The sequence below is a fragment of the Phyllostomus hastatus genome, unplaced genomic scaffold, assembly GCF_019186645.2.
Source record: "Phyllostomus hastatus isolate PE091 unplaced genomic scaffold, TTU_PhHast_1.1 phas_scaffold_755, whole genome shotgun sequence".
Classification (NCBI taxonomy): Eukaryota; Metazoa; Chordata; class Mammalia; order Chiroptera; family Phyllostomidae; genus Phyllostomus; species Phyllostomus hastatus.
This window is the reverse complement of record NW_025334039.1, coordinates 7518536-7533164: the sequence shown is the minus strand read 5'-3', so window position 1 is coordinate 7533164 and position 14629 is coordinate 7518536. Positions and strand designations below refer to the sequence as shown.

Sequence of the window (14629 nt, the reverse complement as noted above, 5' to 3'; positions counted from 1 at the left end):
TTCTTTTATCTCTTTTTACTTAAACATTTTGTCATGAAATAGACACATGAGCAGGCATAAAAATATGAAAACGCACATGCCCACACTTACTAAAGATGCCACATATTACACATATATTGGAAGCCCCCGTGTGAACTTCTTTCCCCACAGATGTAACTGTAACCGGAAAAGACACTGGCATTTGGGCTGCCTGTTATTACCAAATCCAATAAGCAATGACAGCGATTGAATCTTTTATGGGCACTTTATTCAGATGGCCGGCGATCTGAGAAGATGGCGGGTTCATACTCTGATAAACTATCTTCTCTTCTCTTTCCTGGCCAGATCTTTTATAAAGGGGTGGGGGAGGACAAACAAGGTGTGGTGAGGGCTTTGAGTTTCAGAAGCTGCAACATTCCTGTCCTGGGCAGTCAGCTGATCCCAAAGGGGAGGGGTAGTCGGCTACTCTCCCTGGAACAAAGAGGTTCAGATGTCCCCAGGCGGTAGTCTTCTATTAGTGCCCCAGGAGGTCAGCTGCTTTTCCCAAGAGCTGGGATGGGCTTTATCTGTAGTTTCTGAAACAGAAGCTTTAACATACACATTATTTACTAGACTCATAACTTTTTATCTTAAGCTAAAATTTTCCAAGCCTTGTGTCCTCTATCGTAACTGCTGCTCTGAACTTGGGGTTACGGCCCCATACATTTTTTTGAACATGGTTGCTTCATTGTTGCCATCCCTAGGTGACACAAAAATCTCAATCCCAAGGGGATGCAGGGCTTTTTTAGGCTTTGGAGAAGGCCTTTTGGGGGAAAGATATGGGGCTAATATTTATTGAGCACCTACTATGTGATGGTTCAATGTCAGCGGTTTTCCGTGCACTCACTGACAGCAGCCTTCTGCATTGGGAGTTGTCCCCTTGTTTCATAGCCCTCAAAACAAAGAGCTGATGTGGTAACTGCCTGAAGTCGAACAGCTAATACCGATTTGCCTGCACCCCGTTGTTCCTCCTTGACTTGCAGCTCATCTCTCTCTTTCAATACAGGGTGGTGAGGAGGGCGCTGATTGGCCACGGTCTGGCTGTGTGACTCTGAATGAGCTTCCCGACCTCTCCGCTCTTCCCTCATCTCTAAAGTGAAGAATATTGAGTCAATCTCTAAGGTTTCTCCTGTTTTAAAGTTCTATGAATCTCTTAAAAATATACAGGTATAAATGCTTTCATGCTATGGAGTTTTATCTAAGGCTCTTTCCCTCCTGTCTACATCTAAGACATTCAGATGCACACTTTTCTGTCACTCTGAAGTTCCTTTGGCTACACACACAGCAGCTTGCTGAGCAAGGATGAGGGCCCTTCACCCGTGTTTATGTCACGAAGGGCCAGTTCCCGAGAGGTAAGGAATGTGAAATATTCAACCTGGTTCCTACGTCCTCTCCTCCATTCAGGTTCTTTCTGACTTACAAGATTCAGATTTTTACAGTGTAGGAGCAGTTTAGCCATAACCAGTAAAAAGGCTAAACAAACAGGCTAAGGCACACTGAGGGATAAGTACCCCCCAGGGCATTTGTTACCCAGGTGAGTGTCCCCTCACCCTGCTCTGCAGCAAGGTCCACATTGTCTGTCTTCTCACCTGCAGTCACAGAGTGCTGCTCTGGCTGAGGCCCGACCCCCCACTGCCCCCCAGTCCTGCCTGCTGGTGTCCAGCGTGCTCCACTCTCAGTTCACGTGGGATGGGTGTGTTATCACAGCCATGGAGGCTTGCGAGAACTGGCCTTGAATTCTACCGTGACTCACAACCCCGTTTCTTCCGTTCATTCATTAATCCACTCCTCATGTGTTGAGCACAGGCCAGGCTTGGTGCGGCGTCCTGACATCCGAGAGGAATACACACTCCTCCGTCACTTGGCGAGTTTGTTTTCTGAATTCCACACAGCAGGCCTAGTACACTTGGTTCCCAAATCAAAGACCTCCTGTGATGCATCTCAAGGAGAAGCAGCGAGGATTGGGGCCATATTTGGTTAGGAGAGGCCTCTGCAGAGACATAACCCATTCAGCTGCAGGCTGCTGTGAAACGGTGGAAAACCTCCTGACACCCGTGGGTGGCTGGGCTAATTCCCAGATGATCATTTTTGTTGCCGTGCTTCCTCAGGGCGTCATTCAATCACACACGGGTTCCGGAAGGAATAGGGCTGATTATGTAGAAAGTGAAAACTAATGGTATTGGTCACACTGTCATTGAGGATGACAAGAAGTGAGTCCATCAGCCGTTGCTGGTGGTAGGTGAGTTCGTGGTGCTGCTGGCTCGATTATTGCTGTCGTCATGGCTATTAGGGTTTGCGAGGAGAAAGTGTTCCACCGGAGAAGGACAGAGCTTCAAGTGAGTAAAAATGTCAAATTGCTTTATTTAAGAAATATATCAAAAGGGAATACAAGTTACATAAAACCTTGAGTTTTTTTTAAAACTGAGAGGAATGAAACGCTTTACTGATGTCCTGGGGGAGTAGCAAAGCAAGCCTCTTGTGGAGAAGGGCTGTTCGAGAGTCTGGGTTTTGAGACGGGCTCTAAGTCCTTAGGTCCCAGCTCTGCAGCTGATTTGCCAGGGAATCGCAGACAAATCTAAGTTCCCGTCTGATAATGCCCCCCTTGGATTGTACGTAAGCTGCCTGCGAGCACCAAGTTTGTGCTGAAAGAGTAAGTATAATGAATGTAATGAAGTATTAGTAAACAACAGTGGGAGATAGTCAAGCTATGATTTGAGGAATGCCAAAGCACATTGTAGCAATGAAAAATATGAATCTTAGTACAGTGCTCATCTAAGAATCTTTCTACTCTCTACCTTCAGGAAACAAGGTCAGAAACAGTGTCTAGGGAGGGACCATAGACGAGTGCTCAATACTTGGCAACACAGGCATTTCTTAGAGTGGGTGAAATGAAGGGGGTTCAGGTGACAAATTCTTTGAAGCCCGTGGAAAAAGTTATGACTCTGACCTTGCACCTTTTGCCTTTTTTTCTGTCTTCATTCCACTGCATTTTAATTTATATGCTTATGTATCCACCTCTCTCGGGTCTCTGAGTGCCCCCAGGTCAGGAACTTTGTCTTATTTCTGTATTTTCAGTGTGTTTTTAGCGCAGGGCCTGTGCACTATAGGCCTTCAATGCACTCGTTGGATGGAATTGCTTTATTTGGTTTGTTGTAGCTTTGAGTTGTAAATGCCATACTATCATGCTAATGTTTTTTTAAATAATATTTTTGAATGACAGAAGATACTTTACTTTTCTGTGACTTAAAATGCTACAATTTCCTCCTATTTTCAGATTTCTCCATAGTGAGTTCACAATACACTCAGACATTCCTAAGAGAGTGGGAGTAGCATTAATTTTAGTAGCGCATTCTGTTTTTATAAAATCTTAAAGACTTTGACTCCTTTAAATCTGAGTAATTAACAGATATCAAAAATGTCGTGTCACCAATCTCTGTGCCTGCGACAGCCTCTAATATGTGAAAAAACATCTGTTTGGGTAGCTATTTATGATGTGCCAAATAACTTCTCTGAAACCAAAAAAAAAACCCCCAAAACCCGATTAAAATACAAAGACAAAGAAACCTATTCACACAGTCGTTTTTAACCTGCAAAAATCTACACTTTTTCACTGAAAGACTTCTGAAGTCAGTTTTTTAGGGGTGGCATTCATGACACTAAAAAATTGTGCACCCTTATCAATCTCACTCCCCTCATCAAGGACGCAAGGACAGCCTTGCTTTGGGAGAGGATACGCACTTGTACGCGCTCGCGATTTTAATACAAAGCAAAGATGCTAGGGATCTAGCTGGCTCCTGCAATTGATCTGACCTCCTCATAAATAATGCAGAGAGATTAGTAGAATATTCATGAAGATAAAAATGTAATTGTTGCTTTGGTGCTATGATCTAACAATGAGGGTTTATGGTGTGGTCCTCTCACTGGAGTGAAAGGCCACCTTGGTTTCATTCTCACCTCTGCCCACACCAGCTGTTGGCCACTGGCAACTCCTTAGCATCTCGGAGCCTAGTTTCTGTTTGTGCTATGAGGCCTTTAGAAATTTGCATACAGGGTTGTTGTGGTGCTTAAATGAAGGTGGAAAGTCTTGACATGAATTGTGAAGGGGTATACAAATATGAAGAATTATGATTATAGAAGGGAAGGCCATCTGCATTGTGGATTACTCCTAGGAAATCCTTGTCAGTTCTTTGGACATAATTAAGTACAGATTCATCTTACAATAATACACTTTCATTCCCATGTCTGGTATGACCTCCCTGCTTGCTTTCCACCCCGTTGTTCTATGTTAGGGCTCCCTGAAGTCACTTGGACTTAAATGCGTATCGTAAAAGCTGTCTTTTGTGGAGGCTCAGGAGCCAGAGGCAGAATTGCAAGCTGGTTGTAAGATATTGGCTTAACACCTATTTCCAGGAGTAAAATGAATTTAGAATTTTATCAAGTACTGTTTGATGTAATTCCATATAATTTTTTCTCATCTGAATTATCTGAACTTTCAGGACATAGCACTTGCAAGTTTCAGGTAACTCAGTTTAGGGATTGTTTATTATGTAGGTAGTGATAACAACACGTTGTATTACTTTTAGAATTTATACAATGTTTGTCTCTCTGGATATAGTGATGATTATATATTATACCATGTTTCTCGTTTTTGCTTTGGTTACTGGGAAACTCAAACTCTACCTTTATCTATTTATTTAATCCTTACCCAAGTAAATGTTTGTTGATTTTAGAGAGAGAGGAAGGGAGAGGGAGGGAAAGAGGGAATGGAAAGTGAGAGAGAGGGGTAAGGTGGGGGGAGAGAGAGAGAGAGGGAGGGAGGGAGGGAGGTGGGGGGGAGAGAGAGAGAGAGAGAGAGAGAGAAACATCAATGTGAGAGAGAAACAGTGATCGGTTGCCTCCTGTGTGCTCCCTGACCAGGGATCAAACCTATGACTTTTTGGTGTATGGGACAATGCTCCCACCAACTGACCCACCTGGTTCAGTTCAAGCTCTACTTTTAATTACACCGAGTGTTTTAGCCAATGTTAGTGGTATTTAAGAGGGCGCTTTTTAGACTACTATTGTCAGAAGCACCTGGAGTGCTGTTCATACGGACTCTGGACCTCACCCCAGATCTACTGGTGTAGATTTCTTGGGTCCTGGGTCTGGAAATCTGCTTTTCAGGCAGAACACAGGTTTTTCTTAGGCACACTAGATTTTAAAAATTACTGGCTTATGGTTTCAGATTCCTGCTTCCTCTTCCCATATATGAGTTTTGATTTTATATTTTCATCTTGAAATCCCTATTATGTAATAATCACCCATACATAGCCCTCTTAGAAGTAGACAGGGCAAACTAACTGAAAACGTAAGTGTTCATTTGGAAAAGATGATAAAAAACCAAGGCAGAGTCAGAGTAAAGAAAGTATTTTCTGCCAGTTGCCTTGACTTCTCTGTCCTTAGGTGTGAGTAAGGACTTCAGTCAGCTCTCTTGCAGTGGAGGAGGTGAGAAGAGAACTTGTGGCCCTGGCCTGCTGGCTGATACTTGACCTCCCTCTCTGGCAGCAGTGGTGGTGCAGGGGATAGAGAAAGGCACTGGGGATCGATCCCTAGATCTTACAGGTGACAGAGTGGAAGAAGCCCTGTCTCGATGTATTGTTGTTATTTTTGCATTTGTCTCTCTGTCTCCTGTTTGATGCTAAGATCCTTGGGACCCGGGACTCTCTGTTGTTTGTTATATATTTCTTAGGAGTAGCAGGGCTTAGCATTTAGAACACTGGGAGGGAGGGAAGGAGGTGGGGAGGGAAGATTAGTGTTGTTATTGGGTGTCCAGAATCCAAACTTATCCTATTGTTTTAAGTTGCTGAGAATTTTTATATAATTGGATATAGCTATCTTTATAAATATACATTTTAGAGCCAAATCTAAGTGATTTTAAAATATGATTTACCCGCCCTGGCTGGTATAGCTCAGTGGATTGAATGTGGGCCTGCAGACCAAAGGGTTGTTGGTTTGATTCCCAGTCAGGGCACATGCCTGGGTTGCAGGCCAGGTGTCCGGTGGGAGGCGCACGAGAGGCAACCTCACATGGATGTTTCTCTCCCTCTCTTTCTCCCACCCTTACCCTCTCTCTAAAAATAAATAAAACCTTAAAAAAATAAAATATGATTTACCCTCTAATACTCCCCACACCACTGACTCTGTTGGAAAGAAATGTGTTAAATTAGAACAAAAAGGTTTTGGCTGGGACCTAAAGTGCTCTGGTTTTCTTTGAATGTTCATACTGTTCTCGCTCCTCTGGCCAGTGTGCTGTTTTCCCTTGCCGCCGAGTCACCACATCTCTTTCAACACCCAGCGCCGATGGCGTCTGATCCACCTGGAGACCGTGTGGCATAATGGATGACTGTGGGCCAGGAAAGCCTCACCCCAGGGCTGCCAAAACCTCAGGGAGTTGTCGACGCTTTCAAAGTCAGTGACCAGGGCAGACACTGCTAATTGATTGCAGATTTCCTCCCCTCTGGACCCTGATTCAGCTGTAGAATCCCAAGGCAGCGTTTTAGAAAACTGCCACCAACCAGTTAAACTGATACCAAAAATCCAATTTGCCATGGTAACCAATCTGTCCATTTTCTCCCAGACTAAAGTGACCTCTCTCCCTTGATGCTTTAAAAAATAGGTTTTTATTTATTATTGAGTAGATATGAAATATTTATAAAGTGTACTTGAGCTGTAAAGGATCACGTGGCCTCACATACCTGTTTATCTACCGTTCAGTCTAAACAAAAGAACAGAAGCATTGTCTTTGATGGCTCCCGTGGCTTTTCTCTGACTCTGTCCCTTCTCTCCCCTGTATTAGAGGCAACCCTCTCTCTTAAATTGGGGGGTTTTAAATTTATTTTTTGCTTTGTTTTATGGCTTTACTGTACATTGGTATCATTAAACAATACATAGTTTTGTTTTTGAATTTTATGTAAGCAGCATCATATAGTATATTATTTGTGAGATTTTTTCCAATTTCAAGGGAAATGTGGTGAGACTTATCTATGTTGTTGAAAGGTGTGATTCACTCATTTTTGCTACTGTGTAGTATTCCAGTATATTAATATACTCTCTGTATTTATCCATTCTACCATTTATGGACACTTGTGTGATTCCAGTTTGGGGAAATCAAGAACAGTTTTACTTTGAATTGTTTTGCATGTGTCTTCAGGTGCAAGCGTTTCTCTAGGGTTGTACTCAGGATTGGAATTGCTGGGCTACAGGGTATGAACCTGCTCAGATGTATTAAAGGCCAAATTGATTTCCAAATTAGTTATATCAATTTATGCTTCCACCTTAAGCACATAATAATAACTCAATGACAGTCCTGAGGATGATGACTGATGATAACTAACTTACACAGTGTTTCCTGTGTGCCTGGCTGTACAGTGAGTCCTCACTGAAGGTCATTGATAGGTTCTTGGAAACTGCCCACTTGAAGCAAAAGGACTTTTCCAACCTGCTTATCCAGGTCAGGGTCACAGGTAGCCTGCGCCTTTCCCAGCAGCTCAGGGCACAAGGCAGGAATGCACTCGGACAGGACACACCCTTCATCATAGGGCCACTCCCACCCACCACAGCCACTCAGACTGTGGACACGCCAGCTCAGCTCACGTGCACAGCCTGGGGATGTGGGAGGAAACCCGCACAGACTTGGGGAGAATGTGCAAATCCCACATAGACTGGGCCCTGGCTCGGAATCATTTATTTATGTTTTATCAATGTTAAACTAAGCGATGTTATTCAAAGACCTGTTCTGCTGGAAGCACTTTACATATGTAAATTCATCCTATTCCCACAATAACCCCAAGTGTCCTAATTGCTCTGCGTCCTTGCCAACTCCTGAAGTTGTCTGACTTACATTTCACCAGCCTGGTGGATGGGAAATGGGGCCTTACTGTGCTTCCACTTTGTATTTCTCTGATAACTGATAAGGTTGAGCATCTCTTCATGTGTCTGTGGAGTGCCTGTTCAAGTCCTTATTCTATTTTTAATAGGATTATTTGTATTTTTATCTTTAAGACATAAGTTTCTACTATTTTTTCTACTTTTTGTTATAATTATTTGTGTCCTGTCATGTCTCCCCTTAGACTGTCATCTCCCTAAGGGACTGACCGTGTCTTAGGTGTTTGTGTTCTCACAGAGCCAAGCATTGTGAATCGAACTTGGTTCTTGCCAGGAATAGTAATCTATCTATCGTTGAAAGTTTGTACCTTTTACCAACATTTTCCTATTTCTCCCACTCCCACAGCCCCCAGCAACTACTTTTCTACTGTTTTTCCATGAATTTTACCTTTTTAGTTTTTAGATTTTTACCTTTTTAGTTTTTAGATTTCGTTATCATGCGGTGTTTGTCTTTGAATTATTTCACTTAGCATAAGGCCCCCAAGGTCTACCCATGTTGCAAATGGCAGGGTGTCCCTCTTTGTTGTGGCTGACCAGTGGTGCATTGTGTAGATATAACACACCACATCTTCTTTATTCACTTCTCTGTTCATGGATACTGAAGTTGTTTTCATCTGGGTGTGATATTGTGATTTACAATATGAAATAAAATATTTTTGGTCTTTTTTTCCATTTCTGGTACAGAGCTCCTCTTAGATTTCCTAAGTAAGGAGAGCAGTTAAGGTGTCTTTTATTATGTTAATGATATGACTTTTGGAATGCACCTGAGGATGGGGGCTGGTTGTCCCGAGAACCAACCCTGTCATGAGAGGGTTGGAACTTCAGTCCCACCTCTAGACCTCCAGGAGGAAGATGCACTGGAGGGTGGATCAGTTGCCCATGACCAATGATTTCATCAATCATGATGACCTAATGAAGCCTCCATTAAAAGGCAAAAGGACAGAGTTTGGAGCTTGGACAGGTGGAGGTTCTGGGAGAGTGCGGTCCCTGGAGAGGGCCTGGAGGCTCTGTGCCCTTTCCCCATGCCTTGTCCCATGTGTCTCTTCCATCTGGCTGCTCCTGAGTCATATCCTTCTGTAGTAAACTGGTGTTTCAGTAAGTAAAATGTTTCTCTGAGTTCTGTAAGCTGCTCCTTCCCACCCAAGGCGAGAGTCATGGGAACCTCTAATTTATGGCCTTTTGGTTAGAAGTACAGTTGACAGCCTGGACTTGTACTTGGCATTCTGAGTTGGAGGGGGCATTGGAACCTCCGATTTGTAGCTGGTCAGTTAGGAGCACAGTTAACAAGCCGTGGAGGGTGGTCTTGTGGGACTAAGTCCTTTACCAATGGAATCGGATTCTATTTCCCAGTAGATAATGTCAGAATTGATTTGAATTCTTGGGCACCCTACTCGTATCCAAATATTGCTTGTTGGTGTGGGCAAACCTCCACACACATACACAGTGAAACTGGGTGTAGGAACCCTTGCACTTGGCTGTAGTGAATAATGTAGTGAATAATAGTGAATTTTGCTATAATGAACATGAGAATGCGGGTATCTCTTCATTTCCCTATTTTTTATTTCCCTTGAATATATGCTTAGAAGTGGGATTGCTGGATCATACAGTAGTTTTAATTTTCTGAGGACCCTCCAAACCGTTTTCCATAGTGACTGTACCAATTTCCATTCCCACCAACAGTGAACTGAGGGTTCCCCTTTCTTCAAATCCTCACCAACACTTGCTATTTTTATCTTTCAGTTCCTCTGCCCACTTTATAATCAGATTTTTTTCTGTTGAATTGTGAGTTCCTTATATATTATAAATATAAATCTCTTATCAGATACATGATTTACAAATATTTTCTCCTGTTTGTTAGGTTGTCTTTTCATTTTGTTGATGGTTTCCTTTGGCTGGGCAGAAGCTTTTTAATTTGATGTAGTCTCACTTGTTTATTTTTGTTTTGTTGTCTTTGCCTTTGGTGTCCACAGGGATATTAATGAAATAATTACTGAGGGCCAGTTTTTCTTTACACAGTGGTAATTCTTCCACCACGCCAGCCAGAGACATACTGTTTCAGAGGTTAATGGAATACCTCCCAGGGATGTTGCAAAAAAACATCCACTGGGAAGGAAGTTAGACTATATAACATTAAGTTTCTTCCAGCTTCAAACTTTCTCGATCTCTGTAAAAATCTTTGACTTACCCAGAAAAGTCCCCTTTGTATCTTGCCACCAAGTCTTGATCATTCAGAATGCCTGGATCACTTGGTCACTTGCTTAAAGTTTTTTTTTTTGTTTTGTTTTGTTTTTTAATCATGGAATAGAACACACATATCCAGATAAGTGCATAAAACACAAATGTATAAAGTAAGGAATAGTGTATAGCACCCAAGTCACTCATTTTTTCTATAACCTCTATTGTGATGCCAGGTAGAGAATCAGCCACCCTTACACACTCAGCCTCTGGGGATGACCTAGAGGGGGTTGGTGAATTATTGGCTCCGCCCACAGCCCCCCCCCTCCCCCCGCCTGCCACAGATGAGAATAAGTCTATTAAGACATGATCTGCTTGGGGAGGAAAGGTGGCCGATCTCTCAAAGGAGAAGGACCAAGAGCCTTTTCCTCAATGGCTTTTATTGGGTTCGTTTACACAAGAATTCAGGTAAAGCTCATTACTCATTGCCAGGAAGTAAGGATCAAATAACAAGGAACTCTGAGGGCCTATTTTGAGTCAGGGTCAGATAGCTAAAGAGCTGTAAAACTTTGAGGAACAAACTTAGTTCTTCCAAACTAGTTCCAAACTTAGTTTGGACTCTTATCATTTAATTGAGAGCATTCTAAACAAAACAGGTTTCACAGGATTTTACATATTCTTTCTTAGGCCTGATCACCTGGGGAACCCGCCCTTTCCAGCACCGGGTGGCACCACCCTCTGTCATTGTTTCAGGCTTAGGTGGAGCAAGGGAAATAAGGCAGCCAAGAGATTAGGAGATTCTCTCGCAGACAATGAGGACTCAGGTTATGCCAAAGCTGAGGGGCGAGGGTCCATCACCCCCTTTTGCTGTAGCCCCCAAAGTCCTTCCTTGGGGGCCTCCCATGTGATCATGCCTGGCTTAGGTTGTTCCCCCCTTGGGGAATCTTACCCGTCATTGGCTAACTGACCAAGCATTGGGGGCCAGTTATGGATGAAGTAAAAGGAGCAAAAGTGGAGCTCCTGCCAGGGAGATAAGCTTTTGTCTCCTTGCTGGCTTATGGTCCAAGGTTGTTCCCTCAGCCTTATCCTTGGCGGGGGTTACAGCTTCTGATACTAGGCAGGGCAGTTCTCAACAGCCCACTACCTGTTTTTGTAAATAAAGTTTTATTGGAGCACAGTCCTGCTCATTTGTCTTCATATTATCTATGGCTGTTTTCATGTTACAACAGCAGAGTTGAGTAGCTGCAGCAGGGACAGTGGGCCTGCAAAGTTGAAAATATTTATTTGCTATGTGGCCATTTGTAGAAAAAATTTGCCAGCCCTTGTTCTAGAGTCTGACTTGGAAAAACATAACCACTTCTATTTCCTGTGTGGTTTCATCCTCTCAATAAAACTAGTCTAGCAAATCTTTATTTGAGGAAAGGAAGTTAAATAATTATAACATTCAAAAATATTAAACTGTAGGATCAATTTTAATGAAATCTTGAGAAGAGCCAGAAACTAAACCCATTGCAAATTATCTGTGGAGGCTGACCTCCTTAAGGGTGTGCTGAATTATATCAGCATTAATTTTTATAACTAGAAGGCTAGAGCAACCCAATAATTTTTTAGGTCACAAGGTATAACTAATTGAATAGAAGAAGAGATCAACATCTTGAGATTACCTCTCTGGAGAAGGTAATAGCTGAAACACTGAGTTTTTTTTGATTAACTTATCCCTTAGTGAGAAGTTAAACATCCAAATAGATGAGAAGAATTAGTGGCAAACAGAGCTAGAGCATACCTCATTCTGTAACTGACACTGGGGGCGGGGGAGGTGCATGTGCCCCTCAACTGCTCCAGGGCCCCCACTCCCACGTGCATGGAACGAGGCTTAGTCAGACAAGCCAGAATGGGGTGGCCGTTGTCTGTCCATGTTTCTTCTTCTTCTTTGACACATAAAGTTTCGGCTTTAATGCTTTTCTATAACCATCAATTTCCCAACAGCAAAACCAATTTAGTTTTCCATAGACAATCTCATAAATGAAAATAAAATTAGGGAATAACTTAACTGCCAAAAGGGGAAGTGCAGTTGAACACAAATGATTGTATAAAGTTAATTAAAAAAAAACAAACCCAGTGTAATCTCTTCCAAGCTGTATTTCAACATGAAGAATTCTCATGTTGAGGCAGAGAGTGAGACAGAGAGAATCTGAGATGGACAAACACAATTCAAAGCCTATGACACCCCCCCCTTTAAAAATAATACCTAGAAAAACACCTTGCTTTTCAATTTACATTCAAAGAGTGCTTGTTTGGGGCTGTCTGAGTGAAGAAATGAGCACTTTAAAATAGAGCAGTCTTTCAAGTATACAGAGAATTACTTTTCCTTCCCCAGTGGAGTAATTGTGGGAAGTATAGGTCTTTGGAAACGTATTTCTTAAAAGTGATGTGTAGCACATGGGTGAGTTCGAGCTCAGGAAGAGACCTTAGATCCAAACTGCAACCCTCGCATCTAAAAGAAGACTGACCCGTGGGCTTGTGAGTGTGCACCTTTTATTGTTAGCTCCTCCATCAGAGCAGGGCGTGCTGCTTGGCAGCAGGACGCAGTGGTCCTGAGTTCAGTGTTTGTTGTTAAATAGACCTGAGCTAGAATTCTAGATCCCACAACTCATAATTGTATGGCCTTGGGGAAGATATCTGTGCTCCCAGAATCTTAGATACCACACCTGAGAAAGGGAAGTCATACTAATCCCCTGCTTAGTGTCATTTTAAGTGTTAAATGAAATAATACATACAGAGGTGTTAACTTTGTGCCTGGAATGTAGTAAAATAGTGCGAGAAGACTGAGCATGCCATTCTCTGCTTGGTAGTGGCCACTCCAGGGATGAAGCTATGAACAACTAGTACAGACTTTTTTTTTCCCCTTAATTGCCATTCTGACATTTTGCAGATAAAAGCTTTCTACTTGTTAAGAGGAAAAAAAAAATTGAATGGCTTTCTCCAAAGCTGTGTATTTTTAGACACCTATGATTTAAAAAAAATTGCAGTCCCGTACTTACCTGGCAGGGAAGATACCATGATCACGAAGGTGGTTTTCCCAGCGAGAGGCTCACCCATTGCACTACGGGTGTGCTGACCCCTGCGATCTCCCCAAATGTGAGAAACTCGACTGCATAATTTGTCATAGATGGGGACTGCGTTCACGTTCTCCCCTGAAAAAAATTGCAGTCTGTACTAGAACCACAGACTTCAGTTGCCAATCAGTGAACATAGGCAGCCCTGAGATAGGGAGCCAAAATGTTAACTGACAATGATAGTTAACACGTAGTGAGTGCTTACTGTGTGCCTGGTGCTGTTCATTCATGAGTTTGTGCCCTTCATCCTCATAAAGCCTGATAAAGTAGCCGTATTATCCCCATTTTACAAGAGGGGGAGTGGAGGCACTGAGAGGTAAAGGAACCTGCCCAGGTTACACAGCCAGGAATGGGCAGACCTGGGACTCCAGCCCTGCAGTCTGTTGCCTGTTCTGGGCATATCCCTGGGTCTGGGATGCTAGAACACCTGGGCCTGCCCTGGGTGGTGAGCGCAGTGGTTGCTGGCATCGGGGCGGCCAGAACTGGCTCCCGAGAGCCCTGTGCAGTGATCCAGACCCTAGCCAGAGCTCAGGGAAGTTACCGGTTCAAAACCACCCCAGGGAGTTAGCGCCAAAAAAGCCCCAGGCCCTGCCTGCCTAGGAAAATGTCTGGTCTTTCTAGACCTCTCATTGCAGGGGGTCCAGGGGTACAGGTTCTAGTGTAATTATTGGGACCTGTGGCTGAAATACTTTTTGTGCTCCTTGTTCGGACAAGAGTAGTTTTTAACGTGAAGGGGCTACTTGAATTTGTTGTAAAAATAATGGTCATCTTTAAGAGCTGGGTTTAAGGATGAATTGAATTAAATTAAGATTTAAAAAAAATCTCCCTCATCGTCAGGGCCCACCCACTGCTCGCTGGACTGTTTCCTCTGTTTCTTTTATAAAGATCAAAAAAGGAAGAGTAGATGCCTTTCAGATGGTCCTTGGCCTTTTCTGCCTCTTTGAAGGTAACTTTCCCTTGCAGACAATGTTTTGAAGGACGGCCTGGAGGTGAGAGGAGGTGAGAAAGAAGGACATGAATGAGGAAAAATATCCAGGTAGCGCTGTTTAACTTTTAGGGACGATGCTTACCACATGTTTTAGATGGGGCACGTAGGTATTCAATCCAGTTTTAGTTACATGGCACCTGTCAAACAATTCAGTCTTCATTTTTACAGGTAAGGAAGACGAGAAAGCAGTTTAGTGACAAAGCTAGGACCAGAAACCAGGTCTCCAGATTTCTGTGGCCCTGCTGAAATGCCGAACCGCTGCTGGGAAGAGCAAAATACCGCGAGAAAGAGGCATTGTGCCTAGACTGGCAGATGTTCCGTTTCCCTTATTTTAAGGTTTTCCATAAGGAGATTCCATAAATTAGAAGACTTTTTCTAAGTTGTATGTGGGGAAAGGAAAAAGTTGCTT

General features: G+C 43.1%; 1 non-coding gene across 1 annotated transcript; it reads left to right on the top strand.

The window, feature by feature from the left end:
* Nucleotides 1-13149: 13149 nt before the first annotated feature.
* LOC123810756 lies at nucleotides 13150-13313 on the top strand. The gene has a single exon (XR_006784310.1). It is a non-coding gene; the product is annotated as a U1 spliceosomal RNA (small nuclear RNA).
* Nucleotides 13314-14629: the final 1316 nt, after the last annotated feature.